This window comes from Balaenoptera ricei, chromosome 4 (genome assembly GCF_028023285.1).
Source record: "Balaenoptera ricei isolate mBalRic1 chromosome 4, mBalRic1.hap2, whole genome shotgun sequence".
Classification (NCBI taxonomy): domain Eukaryota; kingdom Metazoa; phylum Chordata; class Mammalia; order Artiodactyla; family Balaenopteridae; genus Balaenoptera; species Balaenoptera ricei.
The window spans coordinates 5943143-5955659 of NC_082642.1; the positions used below are offsets into that span (position 1 = coordinate 5943143).

The 12517-nt window shown below is 38.5% G+C and overlaps 1 pseudogene; it reads left to right on the forward strand.

Moving 5' to 3' along the window:
• The first annotated feature begins 3856 nt into the window (after positions 1-3856).
• Positions 3857-10691, forward strand: LOC132365104 (peptidyl-prolyl cis-trans isomerase FKBP8-like; annotated as a pseudogene).
• Positions 10692-12517: the final 1826 nt, after the last annotated feature.

A 12517-nucleotide genomic window follows, 5' to 3' on the forward strand; every position in this document is an offset into this window, starting at 1 on the left:
AGAATCGAAAAAACTTGTTAAATAATGAGGCTCTGGGGAGAGAGCAGGGTGCCTCCCAAGCAAGTCCAAAAGTCACTTGGGAGTGCAGGGAAAGGAGACTAGCTTGGGGGTTTTATGGTGGTTAGGAGGTGGGACTGCTGTGGGAATTCCTGTGTATGGCTTGAACTTCCCGCAGGAGCCACAAGAGGGAGCACCAGTCTTGCTTGCCGGCTTGCCCAGCTGCGGGGGAAAAAGGGGGAAAGAGGGGAGAGCCTTAGAAACTGTCAGCAGGCAACCTCAAAAAATAGGGTCAGTCTCTTACTACAGTATTATATGTGCATAAACACATAGCACAGACTTGAGTACACCTACCTACCCCTGCAGTCTCCTTTACCATATCTTCCCGTAAGATTTCTGTGCATTGCAAGGACTTAGGTTCCTGTGATCACACTTGGCTCATAATTCCTGCTCCCTTGCGATTCTGACTTGCATCTCATCTCCCAAGGCTATTCGTGTCTTTCCACTTGGGTTGATCAAGATGCAGAATTCAGACCTCCTACGTGACTGAAACAACAGCTAAAAGAAAAATGTCCCACTTCCACGAGACATTTGCCTTTGTGTCATACTATTGTAAAAGTTTGATATTTCAAAAGTTTTCTCTCAAGAAAAGAGAGTAATAGGTAGATTACTATCCCCCCATTGGTGGGAATTCGCCACATCTCTAGGAAGGCAGAAGTGCCTGTGTGAATTTTTTCTCTATGACATAAAAAATGCTGTCCCTCTTTGATTATATGAGATTATAAATCTAAGTAATCTAGTAAACACACACACACACACACACACACACACACACACACACACTCACACACACACTCCAACACACGCAGACAAATGCTGACACATGGTCTGCTGATCTTGTTTGTTTCCTTGATGCTAAATGAGGAAACTTCACACAAACTTGTCTTAGACTCGGGAGACTCAGAAATTCTGATAGTCCCCTCTAGAAAATGAAGCTGAAAATCACAAAAGATCTCTCTAAATTAAATGTTATCATTTGTATAAAATTCATAAAGTGGAGTTCTGACAGAAGGTACCCAAATTCTCTTTTCCTCTAAACTTCTTTTCTCAGGAAAAAAAAAACAGAACCATTTCTGTTTATTCCTACAACATATATTCACATCTCACTTTCCCTAATGAAATGTGGAACTGAGACGTAAATGACTTTAACTACATGTCAACTTAGCATTATGAGTTGAATTAATTTGTAAACATTAAGCTTCTGCTCCTCACTTGTAAGGGTGTCATTGCTGAGCATTTACCATGAGTGACAGGTCTGGAAGTTTCAGACCGCTGCTTCCTCCCCTAATCTAACTCCCAACAAGATTCCTACTGAAGAGGACAGGCTGATAAATGTACTGGCTTGAGCTTTGTCTTAGTTAGAATGTAAATAATTTGGATGATTCAAATATAAATTTCAAGGTTTATTTTCCCCCAATTCTAGGACATATGGTTTTAGAAATAGCTTATCCATCTTTTATGGAAGCAAATAAATATTTTGCATGATGAAGAAGCTTCATAGTTCCTTCTAGAAAATATTCAAGCTTAAAATGAGCCTGCCTCACCCAAATTTGCCAAAATATTAGGAAATGATTTTATAGAAAAAAAGTTATAAACATCAGTTTCACATGTTAAATATAAAAATCAAAAATGTTACCTTGAGCTTAAAATAGTATGTCAGTGATAATGATGGATCTGTTTTCTCTTTTATTACTTATTCTTTGTAAGTAATTTTTTCAGTTGATAACAATTAAATGACGAGAAGTGGTTTATTGCAAAATGTTCTCAAGGATCTAAATGAATCAATGAATCTTTATAATTAAGCATTTTACTTGCTCTCTCCCTGAAAAAGCAAAAATGATATTAAAACAGATTTTACATCCTGATATGTCCTTTAACCCAAACTAATGCTGACTGGGTAAACCAGCTGCATAATTTCTATAAGAGATTTTGTGGATTTAAATAATTGTGAACAAATTTATATTTAAAAAATAATAAAGAGTTATAAAACTGGCTAACCAGAATTTGAAATTGACTAAGACCAGTGGTATTTGTCTTGAGACTCCCAAGGTTTTCTCAAGGTCGCCAGAGTCAGAAAGACCTCTTTTGAATTCTTGGTTAATTATTAAAGCTCTATTTGGCAATGTATTGTCCTCTCCGTGCTTCAGTTTCCTCGCCTCCCAAATGGACGTAAAAATGCCTACTTCAATAGTTTAGTTGTGAGAATTAACTATAATAAAATGATTTTAAGAAAAAAGCAGAGCACAGGGCTTCCCTGGTGGCGCAGTGGTTAAGAATCCACCTGCCAATGCAGGGGACACGGGTTCAAGCCCTGGTCCAGGAAGATCCCACATGCCGCGGAGCAACTAAGCCCGTGCGCCACAACTACTGGACTGCACTCTAGAACCCATGAGCCACAACTACTGAGCCCGTGTGCCACAACTACTGAAGCTCGTGTGCCTAGAGCCCGTGCTCCACAACGAGAGAAGCCACCGCAATGAGAAGCCCGCTCACCGCAACGAAGAGTATCCCCCTCTCACCGCAACTAGAGAAAACCTGCGCGCAGAAACGGAGACCCAGTACAGCCAAAAATAAATAAATAAAATAAATAAATTTATTTTTTAAAAAAAGGCAGAGCACAGTGCCTAGTTCACTGCGGCACTTAGTACATAATACCTATTATCATTATGGTACAATTGCATTTTCCGGCTGATACTAGAACTACAGGATATTTTTTTCTTCACTTCTAAAAATACATGTTTTCTGAACTAATGTATCAACCTGATAGCAAGACAACTTTTAAGACTCTTTGGTTTGTACATGTCTCAAATATATTCTTTTTACTTTACACGTACAGTATTCTCTCTTTCTCTCCTTTTAATGCTCAAATGCACATAATACAAAGAAGCTCTCACACACAAAAAAAGAAAAGAATATCTCTTCTTCCTGTTCTGAGAATTTTTTATTGCAGGAAATAAAATATTTTACAGAGAATTTATATTATATATAAGTTACAAAACTTTTATCCCAAAAGATAAGCCAAATATAATTGAATTTAAGAAAGTTCCCCTCTTACGAAAGCCCCTGCAAATGTGTAATTTGCTAATGTGAGTAAGACTATCCTTACAACTTCACCAGTTTCTAGGCCAATTTTAACAAATTAACACGGTGGAATAATAATTTGAGATGTTCTTTTGGTCTAAGAGATATGATGAAGGGACATCTGAAATCGAGGCGAGGTCAAGAGGGAAACTCCTTAGCTTTTTGATACAACTTACCATCAAAGTTTGACAGGCTAATTTAGGAAGTGACCAGTTATCAGACAGAGCTAGATTTTCCTACTTCCATCCAGTTCCAGACCAGATAAATCTTGTATAAAGTGAGGAGGGAAATTGAGAGTATTTTGACATTGGTGGTTCTCTATGCCTTTCTTCCCATCTTCACCCCAGGATGTGTCTGTGTGGACTTTGGATTAGCAGTAGAACATCTCAGAACCATTTGAGGATGGTCCAAGAGCTGAGGAGGACTGTGAATCATCAGTCCCTTATGGACTCTGGCGATTGCCAGCCTCGCTGATGTCCTCCCACCAAATGGTGTGAAAGCTAGAATCCAGAAGTCTGTGAGGAGTGTTGGAAACAAGTTGTAGCTTCAGAGGACCACAGAGAGGTGTACGAGAGTAGCCAAGACTTCTCTGTGTTCAAGAGAAAGTGTACATACCTGAAACTAACACAACATTGTCAATCAACTATATTTCAATAAAAATTAAAAAAAAGAGAAAGCGTACACAAGGTGAATGAGAGAGAGAATAATTAATGTAAGCATGGAGTTGGTTCCTTCAGCCAAGATGAGAGGCTCTGTAGCAGGAAATGTGTGCAAAGCTGTCCTTGCCAGGCACTGGTTGGGAATGCAGTCATCACAAAAGGATGCCAGTGTGGACTGGGCAGTGAAAGCTCAACCACTAAACTGACTATGTTTTTTTGGGAGTGACTAGACTCAGGTAGGTTTTATGTTTTTTACATCAAGTAGAATGGGTGCTTTTTTTCTTTTCTTTTCTTTTCTTTCTTTCTTTCTTTCTTTCTTTCTTTCTTTCTTTCTTTCTTTCTTTCTTTCTTGAGAGCTTTGCATAAAGAAAGTTAATTTGTAGGAAAAATAAAGGTATATTTTTGCACATATGCTGTTTGAAGAAGGTTAGTGGTACCGGGCGAAAGAAGCCAGGATCCTTACCCAGGTCTTTGATCCCAGAGCCAAGGGTAGGAAAGGCAAGGTAAATCCCATATTTTCCATCCCCAAATTATACCAATTTTCAGAACTGAGGCTCCCAATAATTTAACTTCTGTTATTATTTTTCTATATTCTCCAAGTTGAATGATTTCACCTACCAAACAAGTTACATATGTCAAGTAATCATTAATTCATATTTCAAATTCTAAACCAAAAGGTATATAGCTAATTTTCAGTGCTTCTCAACAGTGTGAGTTGATTGAATCCTTCCATGGCCGATGAAACTTATTTGTGTTCACATCTTTCACCTTATCATGGCAAAGGAAAGATGATTTTCTCTTGGAAAATTACTAGACTCCTAAAATTCCAACCACATTCTCATTTTGAATGTGAAGGAATGGTGAAAGGTGAATGGTGAAAGCCTCATATAGTGAATAGATGGTACATAGCCAAACAAAGGAGAGGTAAAGAGGATAGATTACTCTCATTGTTAATAATTAGAATTTGAACGTAAGAAAAGATTTCGAAGGTGTATTTAAAACTTTGCAGAACCATCTTACTTATCCAAATACACATAAAGTAAGCTAACAGGTAGGAAAACTGTGAAACGATTGTTGGGAATTTTCTTTTTAAAGATTTAATTTTATTTATTTTTGGCTGCATTGGGTCCTCGTTGCTGAGCACGGGCTTTCTCTAGTTGAGGCAAGCGGGGGTTACTCTTCTTTTCAGTGCACGGGCTTCTCCTTGCGGTGGCTTCTCTTGTTGCAGAGCACAGGTTCTAGGCATGCGGGCTTCAGTAGTGGTGGCGCACAGGCTCAGTAGTTGTGGCATGCGGGCTCTAGAGTGCAGGCTCAGTAGTTGTGGCACACGGGCTTAGTTGCTCTGTGGCATGTGGGATCTTCCTGAAGCAGGGATCAGACCCATGTCCCCTGCATTGACAGGCGAATTCTTATCCACTGTGCCACCAGGGAAGTCCCTGGGAATATTTTTAATTACATAACTCATTGTTCCCTATACAATATCTTATTTGACAAAATTTCTCTTTTGTAAAACCTTGGCTTTCTTTAGGTCACTGCTTTGTTTCTCTCTCGTTTTTTAAAGAGCAATTTTAGATTCACAGAAAAATTGAGAGGAGTGTACAGAGGTTCCCATATACCCTCTGTCGCCACACGTACACAGCTTCCTCCATTTTCAATATTATTCACCAAAGTGGTACATTTGTTACCAAAGATGAACCTACGTTGACACATCATATTCCCCCAAAAGTCCATAGTTTACTTGAGTTTCACTCTTAGAGTTGTATATTCTTTTGGTTCGGACAAATGTATAATGACATATCCATCATTATGCTATCATACAGAGTATTTTCACTGCTTTAAAAAATCCTCTGTGCTCTGCCTATTCATCCTTTCCCACCCTCTACCCTGACAACCACTAATCTTTTTATGGTCTCCATGTGTGTCATATGGTAGGAGTATGACATTATGGAAAAGGCAAAAGTATGGTAAGACTATGTTTAGTTTTGTAAGAAACCACCAAACTGTCTTCCAAAGTGACTGTGCCATTTTGCATTCCCATCAGCAATGGATGAGGGTTCATATTGTTCCACACACTCACCAGCATTTGTTGTTGTCATTGTTCTGGATTTTGGACATTCTAATAGGTGTGTAGTGTATCTCACTGTTGCTTTAATTTGCATTTCCCTGATGACATATAATGTGGAACACTTTTTTTGTATATTTATTTGCTATCTATATATCTTCTTCAGTGAGACATTTGTTAAGGTCTTTAGCCCATTTTTTAATTGGGTTGTTTGTCTTGTCATTGTTGAGTTTTAAGCATTCTTTGTATAGTTTGAATAGCAGTCCTTTATCAGATGTGTCTTTTGCAAATATTTTCTTCCAGTCTGTGGCCTGTCTTCTATTTCTTGGCATTGTCTTTCATTAAGCAGAAGTTTTTAATTTTACAGAAGTCCAGCTTATCAATTATTTCTTTCATGTATTGTGTCTTTGATGTTATATCTAAAAAGGCATCACCATACCCTGGGTCATCTAGGTTTTCTTCTATGTTGTCTTCTAGGAGGTTTATAGTTTTGCATTTTATAGTTAAGTCTATGATTCATTTTAAGTTAGTTAGTTTTTTTGAAAGTTGTGAGGTCTGTGACTAGATTCTTTTTTTCTTTCTTTTTTTTCTTGCATATTGATGTCCAGTTGTTTCAGCAGCACTTGTTGAAGAGGCTATCTTTGCTCCATTGTATTGCCTTTGCTTCTTTGTCAAAGATCAGGTGACTATATTTATGTGGGTCTGTTTCTGGGTTCTATTCTGTTTCACAGGTCTATTCTTTTACTGTAGCTTTATATTAAGTCTTGAAGTCGAGTAGTATTAGTCCTTCCATTATGTTCTTCTTCAATATTGTGTTGGCTATTCTCGGTCTTTTGCCTCTCCAAATAAACTTTAGAATCAGGTTGTCTATACGCGTTTCTCTTTTCATGTGAGTAATTCAACTCGGTCAATCTTTTCACCTTGGTTGCCTGGAAAAAATCAGTGTAAGGTATATTTGCTTATTCACTGGAATTCTGTTCATCCTTATGGTTGGAATTTGATTTTCTTCTCTAAGTCTTGTTTTTCCCCTTTCACTTACTTTTATTTTCTGAGTCATAATGAAATAAATATAAACATGAATCACAGAGTCAACCCAACTTTAATAAGCCCATCATTTACCTTCCTCACAGTGAGGAAGGCCCCCGAGTCAATCAACTTGGGAGCTAAGGGTCTGGTTCCTATTCTCTCCTTCAACCACACCTTATTCTTAGTTGTTCTGACTTAGGAAAGGAGTCAGTCTTCTTCACAAGATAAGAGGGAAAACAGACTGCTGGGTGATCAGCCTTTTCAAGTGGGATGTTGCCTTACAGGCTCATATTGACGAAATCCTCAATAACCCTGATTTTCCCTGCATGAGCACTATTGTTGCATTGGAGAGATTCCTCACATTCTGCTCTTTGTCTGCCTTTCTCTTGGTGTGCTCTTGAACCTGAGTTGGTCCTTCATTGATAACATGTAAATATGATCCAAAACCTCACAGTAAGACGTGCAGAGCAGACAACTGCTTGAAATGCCTGTTATGATATGGTCTCTATACTAAAGGACAAAGTTAATCTGCACAAATATCAAACACTGGTGACCTACTGGTAAACAAACAAACAAAAAAACGATTGGTTCACTTATTTTCCCAGTGAAAGTCTGAGTGCCTCTACTCAGTGTCAACTTTCTTGTATATTTCCTCAAATTCCTAATGAGATAAAAGAGCTACTAATCATAGCTAACATTTTGAGCACTTACTATGTGCCACATACTGTACTATGTACTTTATATTTATTTCACTAAATCTTCTTAACAATTCAGTGAAGTGTTGGTGTCATTAACTCATTTTCAGATGACAAAACTGATTCAAAAGAATATTAACATTTTTCCCTAAATTATAATCTAATAATTGAAAAGCAAGGATTTGAATCTAGGTAGACTCTAAACTCTTAAGTTCGTGTTCTTAATCACTTACTAAATGGCCTCTAGTCCCAAACTATTCTTAACTACTTGAATATGCTTCACATAGTCCTCAAAGACTCAAGACTATGCTCTAAAATCACTAGTATTGAAATCATATGCATGACCAACATTCATTAACATTTTGCATGTTATTTATTCTCCGAAAACCTCTCCCTTGAAGGCTCATGTTCATCCTTCAAGGCTCCAAATTCCTTACTCAGTGAAGCCTCCCTGACTTCATCCAGGTAGTATCTGTTGCCCTGTCTTCTGTGCTTAGTAGCTTGTTCAAACCTTGTGATAGAACTTAACCCCATAATTACAAGACTTTCTTTAAGGCAGCTAGGCTGTTCTATTTCTTTGGTACCTGGTAAGTGCTAGATAGATTTTTCTAATATAAACACATTGAAATTCTTCAAGCCAAAAAAAAAAAAAAAAAATCATCCTTCTGGGAAGGAATTCAGAGAGAAGAATAGATAGTGAATATACTTTTTGGAGCAAGAAAAAGAATAAATACATATAATTTATGTATAACTAAAACAAGTTAAATCTCAAAGAGATGGAAGAATACTGTTGAATTCAATATCTATTTCCTAACCTACAGCAACATACTTCCCACAAAATATCCCACAAAAGAGCAGAATTCTCTAGAATACCTTTCCGCACTTCACGAGAACTGAGGAGCTGCGCAGTACTCTCTTCATCTTCAAGGTCGGGACCCAGGTTTGGAGGACTTCCTAGATCACATCAAACACCAACACTGACATCTGCTGGAAATGTACTCTGCCCACATTTCCTGCAGTTGGTTAAAAAGAAAAAAAAAAAAAAAAATGCACAGAAACAAACTTATAAGAAACTACCTAAAAAATACCTCAGAACCCAAACAAAAAACTAATTTATCAAGAAAATGTGAGCTTGAACAACCTGGGGTATTTCTTTTACTGAGACTATAATCTTGACAAACAAATTTTTGGAGTAACATGGCCATAGATTTATGACTCTGGATTACTAATTCTTATATACACATCCTTTAAGCTTGGCCTCCAAAATATATTTAATATTTTTTTAAAAAAGAAAAATAAGATACATATCTCTGCAATTAATTTCTACCTCACTTTCCATAAATAGCATGGTTCATGCTCTCTGGATCAGAGAAAATACTAAATCATTTTGAGGCCTCAGTTTTCACGGATATGGAGAACACAGTTTTGGTTAATAGTTTGTTGTTATGGTTTATATCATTCTACTTGTTCTCCTAAGTTTTCTTTCTGCTGTCTCACTTGTGATACTGAATAGGTATTTGGGAAATAGTCAAACTGAAGAAGAATATACTTCCTCCATTTATTTATTTATAAATTTAAAGTTAATCAGATGTGAAGTATTTCTTTCTACACTTATTTTTCCTATTTATTAAAACTTTTTGGTAAGAGAAAAAATTCTGCAACTCAAAAAAATTATTTTGTTTTATTTTTCAGGAAAAGAATATCAAAACCTGTTGTTTAAAATTGGTTACCTATAAAAATTAAATCCTAGCTTCCTAGCATGAATCTTCCATGTTAAAAGATGTTCATGTTTTCTTCTAAATTTGCCTCATAAGTTCCTTTTTGGGGAAGTAAGGTATTTATTCCCTTTTTTGCTTTTCAGCTTTTTATCTCTATTGTAAAATATGATGAATATACAGAAAAAGTGTATAAAACACAAGTGTACAGCTTAATGCCTTATAATAAACTGAGCACTCATGTAACTATCACTCAGTTCAGGAAATAAAACATGACCAACACGTTTACAAAAACCCTAGCTGCCCCTTCTCAGTTACAATCCACACCCTTGCTTTTCTTTACATTTTAACTCCTAAATATACATCTCTAAACACTACAGTGTTGCTGGGATTTTAATTTTGTGTAAATGGGATCAGAGTGCACATTGGCTTTTAAGTTGGCTTCATTCAGTCAACATTCTGTGAGTTTTATCCATGTTGTTGCATGTAGCTGTGATTTGTTTATCTTTACTGCTTAATGTTATTCCATTTTACTAATATATCACCAATTGCTCATCCAATCTATTGTTGGTGGATATTTGGGTCATTTCTGATTTGAGGCTGTTTCTGATTCTAATGCTTCTAAAAGCATTCCTATGTCTTGTGATGCATTTACAGGCATTTCTGTTAGATATAAACCTAAGAATGGATTTGCTGGGTCATAGGGTATATGGGTCTTCAACTTCCATACGTAACACCAAATCTTTTATTAAAGTGATTGTACCGATTTGTATTCTACCCAGCAGTATATGAGTGTTTCATTTACTTCACGTCCTTGCCAACACCTGATATGGTCAGACTTTCTCATTTTAGCCATTGGGGAGGGTTTGTAGTAGTATCTCATTTTGTTTTTAACTTGCATTCAATATCCTTTTTTAATAAATTACCTACATAAGTCCATTGCTCATTTCCCTAATGGGTTGTCAGTCTTTTTTCTTAGAAATTTCTAGAAGTGTCTGAACAACCTGGCAGCCCGGCAGCCGAAGTTGGACCACTATGCAGTCCTGTGCACCTGCAGGTTCCTGCTCCAGCACCTGCCAGGAGACATCAAGGCACTCTTCTGCAAGCCCAGCAAGGTGAGTACAGCGAGGCCATCCTCTTCCTGAGGGCGGTCCTGAAGCTGGAATCTTCCAACAAGACCATCCACACCAAGCTCTCAAAGCTAGTGAGGAAGCAAGCCAACCAGCAGAGCACGGAGACCACCCTATACCCAGAAATGCTGGGCAACCCCACACAGCTGACCACCAAGCATCCTGCCAAGGGGGCCTGGTCCATCCCATGGAAGAGGTTTTTTGGAGAGAATGCTGTTGCCCTTGGGGGCGTGGCTCTCTCTGTGGTCATCGCTGCCCGGAACTGACTGCCCAGATGGCTGCCACCTGCCACCGCCTCCTTGCACTGTGGACCCCACCCCACGCTCCCTAACTCTCCCAGGCTCCCTAACCACTGCTCTCTCTGACCTGGCCCCCTCCTCCGGTTTGGAGGCAGTAAAGTTTGGGGATCCCCTGGTCCAGAGCGCAGAAGGGACTGAGACCCTATAGGAGGAAAGTGAAGCAGAGCAGAACCTCACGTCCAGCTTGGAGGGAAGGGACCCTCAATCCTCCAGACACAATTCCCACCCCGACCCCATCCACCTGGGCATCTGTTTTCTAGAAGGCCCTAAGAATTCATTATCTTAATTCTAACCATCATGATGTCTCATCACCAGTAGCTGGTTTTCCTGTTTCTAGTTTCGCCTTCCCAAATCTTCTGCCAGTGGCAACCAGAATGCTCCATCCGTCCATAACTGCACTCTGAACGTAGAAGCACTTTACTGAGGCTTCTATGACCCCATTCCGGCCTATCTCTCCAGCTTTCCCATCGTCTCTGCTCACATTTCATGTGATAATGACTTCAGGTTTGTTGAAGCCTTTCGACTCATGCCTTGTCCTCATCTCCTCTGTGCCTTAGCTAAGGTGGCCTTTTCTGCCTGGGATGTTCTTCCGGCCTCTTTGCCTAGATGCAATGGCTCATCTCTTGGCACCTCCCCAAGAGAACTTCCCAGAACACCCCAAGCTAGATTTTGTGCCTGATGCCACCAATCGCCCTATCCCTTAAATGTTCCTAGGTCTTATGTTACTGCTTTTGTACCTTTCTCCCCAACTGAACGGTCCTCCATCAGGGCGGGAATAGTGCCTCACTCATTTGTCTCCATATGCTCAGTGCTGGCACATGCTTAGCCTAGAGGAATCATCGGGTAAATATTTGGTTTTTTAATTGAAAATGTTAAACCCTTGTAATTCGTTACTTTACCATCTTCAGAAACTCTTAAAGTACGCAGTAACTGATTCGTTTGTGCAAGTGTTTTGCAATTATTAGAGGACACGTTATTTGTAATTCGGGGATTGACACAGGTAAAGCTGCGGCTGCCCAGAGTTTTCATCATTTTAGGATTATGGGAACTTCCAACAGAGGGTGAGCCAGAGAAGGAAAATAAGGTTAAATCAAAACCAATCCATTTTCTACTGATAAGAACATTAGAGAAATAAAGAAAAATAAAGAAATTGTTGAGACTAACGACTGAATTGATGTTTGAATTTTGTGGAGAGCTAGTTTACTCTTTCACCCATTCATATTTGAAATAAGACATAATCAAGCCTGCCTTTCAGAGTTTTGGAAAAATGCAAAGAGTTAAGCATTTAAATAATTTCTCTTACATCTACTTTAAAATATTATAACGTTTACCCACGCATGTGGTGGGTATGCACTTGATATTGGCAAATCAGAGAATTAAAGAGATATCCATCCACATTTATGCCAATGCATCAATCAATTCAAGTTAAAGGAACAGTATCATTTGCTGGGGCCAAAACGTAGGGGATCACATTTTGGACTCAACAAACTAAAGGTTTGGGTATTGTGCAATTATAGAAGGCAAATAGTAGTATTCTTCTGTATCTTACGAGCATGATAGAACTTGTAGAAAGGGGCACTTTTTAGAAAGTGAGAAAACTGTAAAATTGGGGAAGTTTGTGTTCCATGGACTCATCTTCTGGGCTGTTTCTCTACTATTGCTCCTTAGAGATCAGCAACCTTGCCCTCTCCTTTCCCATAGCAGTCTGCATAGTCCTCTAGTGTATCAATTATCAGTTTGAACTGCAGCGTTTTGTTGGCACAAATATCCTGCCAACTCTTCTCTGGGGTCTT